At 40.7% G+C, this 5,370-nt stretch overlaps 1 pseudogene across 1 annotated transcript; it reads right to left on the bottom strand.

Moving 5' to 3' along the window:
• Positions 1 to 1,116: 1,116 nt before the first annotated feature.
• LOC112606825 lies at positions 1,117 to 2,387 on the bottom strand (annotated as a pseudogene). The gene has a single exon (XR_003115695.1). The product of XR_003115695.1 is annotated as a lysophosphatidic acid receptor 1 pseudogene (transcript).
• Between the last annotated feature and the right edge of the window lie 2,983 nt (positions 2,388 to 5,370).

The following is a 5,370-nucleotide window of genomic DNA, read 5'->3' as shown; positions in this document are numbered from 1 at the left end:
TTTTTTGTGAAATTTTTAATACCATAAGAAAATGTGGCAATTTTGCCATGAAAAGGATCTACTTATAAAACTGTTTGCAGTATGATTCCAATTATGTAAAAAAGGTATACAATATACACATAGGCACACATGGGGGTTGCTTTTTAAAGGTGGTTCCTTCTGGGTTGTGATATTATCAGTAATCATTTTTGCTTTTTTATACACTTCTGCATTTTTCAAGTTTTCTATGATGAGTATATTATTTTACAAAGACTACAAAAATTTTCCTCTGATATACTGGTAATTAGAATGTACTTGGGTATTTTAAATGTGTGGGAACAATATTACAGTGCTTCATCTTCTGTGACTTTTTTGGAATACGTATCACTTTGGTAAAAAACTTACATTCCCTGTTTTATACTTGTTACAACATTTTCATTAAACAGTTAATATTGTGATTAGAGCATTGTTTGCTTCATAACCTAAACAAATACTGGCTTTCAAGTCTAGGTTCTATTTCTTAGAAGATTTAAAATTAGTATCCTTTTAATCTTTTTAAGTAAGGCATACTGCATATATACATTACATGCATGCTTTCTAAATAAAAGACAATTCCAGCTTACAGTTTTCCTATGTAAGGGAAAAAATGGAATTATGGTAGTTTAAAAACAGTCCATAGTCTCATCCATCACAAACATGCTGATAGGCATAAACATGTTTATTAAGTGAAACGTATCCTTTAAAAATAAAAAAGGGAAGCCTGCATATAAATGAAGTTGTGGATTCAACTAGTCAGAATTTATTCTGACTTGCAACAAACCACACAAAATCTTTTCAAAGTCTAGTTAGTGTAGCCTAAATGGACACTCCAGAGTCTGTTCTTGAATTCCAATGCAAGAGCTCCACTTCCTACTTTCAGAAGGGATGGAGATCAAGATGAGGATTGTCACATAAGCTAATTTTCAATATATATCAAGTCTTGTGGGGTCTAGGAACAAATACTGTCATTGGTTAGTGTTTAAGTACATGATTTGACTTTCCTCCTCTCTCACACCCCACCTTGCCCTGGCAATTGAGTAGGGGGAGGCTGTTTATCCTCCAAGAGAAAACGGCTGATTCCTCATCTCAGTTTCCGTTCTAAACCACAGAGTGGTCATTGCTGTGAACTCCAGCCAAGATGGTGTGTTTGAGGGAGGAAGCCCAGAGGTCTGAGCCTTCTGTGGGGCCGCTGGGGTTCTCACCGCGTTGGCAGCAGAGGATCTGCCTAAAGGTGGCGCTCATTTCTTTGTCACAGTAGGAGTAAATGATGGGGTTCACGGCAGAGTTGAATTCAGCAATGAGAAGGAAGAATTTCTCACAGGCCAGCACGTCGCACTGTGGACAGCACACGTCTAGAAGTAACAAAGCCAATCCAGGAGTCCAGCAGATGATAAAGGCCCCAAGCACAATGACCACAGTCTTCAGAAGACTCATCATGGTATCCTGATTCCGCCAGGGTCCAGAACTATGCTGAGACATTCTCATAGTCCTCTGGCGAACAGAGCCAAAGATGTGAGCATAGAGAACCACCATTACCACAAAGGTCACCAAGTTGAAAATGACCCATAAGACTAAGTAAGAGTTGCTGTAGAGGGGTGCCATGTTGGAACAATTTTCAATATCACAGATACAGTTCCAGCCCACACTGGGTATAGCACCCATAATGATGGCCGTAGTCCAGATGACCACAATGACCACCACTACCCGCCGGTTGCTCATCTGTGTGTGGAGCTGCATGCGGAAAACCGTAATGTGCCTCTCGATTGCAATAGCCATTAAGTTGGCCACAGATGCCCTCAGGCTGGTGTCAATGAGGCCCTGATGAAGGAGCCATGTGCTAACAGTCAGTCTCCAAGTATCGGGTCCTGTGTGGAACATGAGATAGAAATAGGCCAACCCCGCAAAGAAGTCTGCAGCAGCCAGATTAACCATTAGGTAATAAATAGGAAAATGGAAACGGGGGTTGACATAGATTGCCACCATGACCAGTAGGTTGGCCAACGTGATGAAGATACAAACAGTGATTCCAAGTCCCATCACCAGCTTGCTGACTGTGTTCCATTCTGTGGCAAGATGCTTTCCACTTCGGTTATAAAAGAAGGCAATGGATTCGTTGTAGAAGAACTGTGGTTCATTCATGGCTGTGAACTGGGGCTGTGAAATTACAGGGATGGAAGTAGAGATGGCAGCCATGACAGCTCTGTGGTTGTAGATGGTGAACAGGCCCCAGAACTATGGGAAACAAATTTTCTTGTTTGCTGATTAGATCGAGGTCATGCTAGGAGAAGCTGTGTATCTGATGCTGTAGGAGTCAGTCTTGAGACGTCAGGTACTCAGATAGGTGGATGGGGAGCTTCATAAATCAGACGTCCACCTGGTGTGGTGCCCCCAGCGCCTTTTTTTTTTTTTTTTTTTTTTTTTAGACAGGGTCTCGTTCTGTCTTCTAGGTTGCAGTACAAGAGTACAGTGGCATAGTTATGGATCACTGCTGTCTTGCCCTACTGGGCTCAAGAAATTCTCCCACCTTGGCCTCCCAAGTTGCAAGGACTGCAGGAGCATACCACTATGCCTGGCTAATTAAAAAAAAAATTTGTAGAGATGGTGTCTCAGTATATTTCCAAGGCTGGTCTTGAACTCCTGGGCTCAAGCCAGCCTCCTGCCTCAGCCTCCCAAAGGACTGAGATTATAGACGTAAGCCACTACACCTGACCATCACACAACTTCTTATCAGAGGATGGCAACATGAAGAGCAAGACTTAAATGTTTTAGATGTATTTTACAGTTTTTAGAAATTCAGTCTTGTCTACTCACCATCTGCTCATATTCTACCCATCTTCAAGATTTCTCTCAAACTCCCTTCCCCATCTCCTCTAGCTCCAACTGGCCTCTTTCTTTCCTAACTCCCTTTGCCACACAATGCACACCTTGTTAGATCTTGCTGAGTACTGATTGCCAGTGCTATATATCTACTCTTAGGTATACACTTTGGTATACACTGTCTTGCTCTTCATAAATATATATACACACACACACACACACACATATATATATATACACACACATATATATACACACATATATATATACACATATATATATGTATTTTTCTTTCTTTCTTTTCTTTCCAACAAGGCTATAAGCACTGCCTCAATCAATTGAGAGTTGTTAAGACTGGAACTTCTCTTAGTAATAAACTTCACAGTGGTATTGCCTTACCAAAAACCTCTATATTCAAACTAGAAAATGTGCAACTTTTTAACGTTCTTCAACCCAGCAGCTTCAAGGCCACAAAGACTTGAAAATCAACAAAGACACTTTAAAACATCTCATTTAATTATTTCAACAATCTATGTATACCTATGAAATGAGCTATAATAACAACCCCCAACTCTCAGTGACTTATTTCTTGCCGATGCTGCATGTAATATTTAGGTCAGTGGGGGCTTTGTTCCATGTCATGCCCACTCAGAGACCCAGGTGATAGAGACTTTACTATCTGAAACATTCCCAGTCTCTAGGGTAAGAGGAAGAAGTGGTGATATAATTAAAGACTTCCGTAGTTTGTTGGTTAAAGCAAATTATATGACCATACCTGAAATCAACGAAGAATGGAAGTATAATTCTACCAATTACTCAAAGAAGAAGAACCAGAAATATTCAGTGAAGAGCATTAATGATTACCACAATATTACTGTTATTATTGTTCTTTCTCTCTTTTTACTTTGTAAACACAATTAAACCTCACATAAGTTAAATAACTTGTCCAAAGTCAAATATTTAACCAAGTGTATTAGTCAACTTGTGTTGCCTAATACAAATAATATAATTATATAATAGCAACGTATAATTATATAATAATTGTATTATATATATTAATAACAAAATACCACAGACTAGGTGGTTTACAAAACAGGCATTTATTTTCTGGAAGCCCAAGATCAATGTATGAGCAAGGTTGGGTTCTGGTGAGGCCTCTTGTTTTTGCTTGCAGAAGGCTGACTTCTTACTGGATCCTCACGTGACCTTTCCTTTGTGTGTGTGCATGTTCAGGGAGGGATGGGGAGAGAGGTCTCTGTGTCTCTTCCTCTTCTTTATAAGGACATCAGTTTTATTGGATTAGTGCCCCATCCTTACGACCTCATTTAACCTTAATTATCTTCTTAAAGGCCTTATTTCTAAATACAGTCACATTGGAAGTTAGGGCTTCAATGCATGAATTTGCGGAGGCACATAATTCAGTTCATAACACCACAGAAAAGCCAGGATTTGAACTGAGGTCTGTCTGATAGTGGAGTCTATGCTGCTTCTGCTCTATCACACTGTTTCTGCTTTCCAGGAAAGATGTACTGCATGCTCTTCAGGTTCTGACCAACTTAAGTTATTATTCCCAGTGGGGCTCTTTGCTTACTAATCTCAATCTCTGATTCAGTTCAGGTGTACGCTTTCCAGATATTATGCCCATCTGCCTTTCTATGAGTCTATTTATTGTTCATTTATTATTTCTAAAAGACCCTACTATGTTTTCTTCAAAACAGTATGTATTGGTAATACCAAGATTAATAATTCATAATTGTAGGCTTTAAGGGCCCCATCTTCTATAGGAGCAGTCAGTAAAACTAGCAAATAATTCCAAAAGCCATGTAATAAGCACTATAATTATGTTCTGTCTAGTCAGTTTTTGAAAACAGGTATCTCCCTAAGTGAAATTAGGAAGATTGAAATGGTACAGGGAGTCTGACAAAGATGGCACTTGAAGCAGCTAGTATGCGCCACTCTGAGGGAAAGAAATAGAAGGGGCAAGTAAATATAGCACCTTCAACTGAAACACCCAGGAACACACATTGGGATTCGTCAGGAAAATAACCCATAGAGAATGGAGAAATGTCAGGCAGGGCAGATGCCCACCCTGGGGTGACAGGGAGCCAGAGGAGCCTCCTCCACCTAGGGAAGCAACTCTGAAGAGTCCGTGGGAGCACAGGCTGGTCCGGACCCCAAGCACAGAGCATCCACCTTGCAGAAAAGTGGCTGGACTGTTCTCCATGCAGGTCCCATCCTCACTTCTCCTCACTAGGCAGGGCTACCTGACCTGGGACTTTAGCACAACCACTCTGCCCCTGCCTGACCACTTCAATCAGAGGCAGCTCAGCAGTTAAAGGAACACCCACATGCAAAGATGAGAAAGAACCAATGCAAGAGCTCCAGCAACTCAAATGGCCAGAGTGTTTTCTTTTCTCCATACAACCACACTAGTTCTCCTACAGGGTTCTTAAACAGACTGAGTTGGCTGAAGTGACAGAAATGGAATTCAGAATATGGATAAGAACAAAGACCACTGAGATTCAGTGGAACAAC

Source organism: Theropithecus gelada, chromosome 14, assembly GCF_003255815.1.
Source record: "Theropithecus gelada isolate Dixy chromosome 14, Tgel_1.0, whole genome shotgun sequence".
NCBI lineage: Eukaryota > Metazoa > Chordata > Mammalia > Primates > Cercopithecidae > Theropithecus > Theropithecus gelada.
The sequence above is the reverse complement of the archived record's forward strand: the minus strand, read 5'-3'. Positions and strand labels throughout refer to the sequence as shown.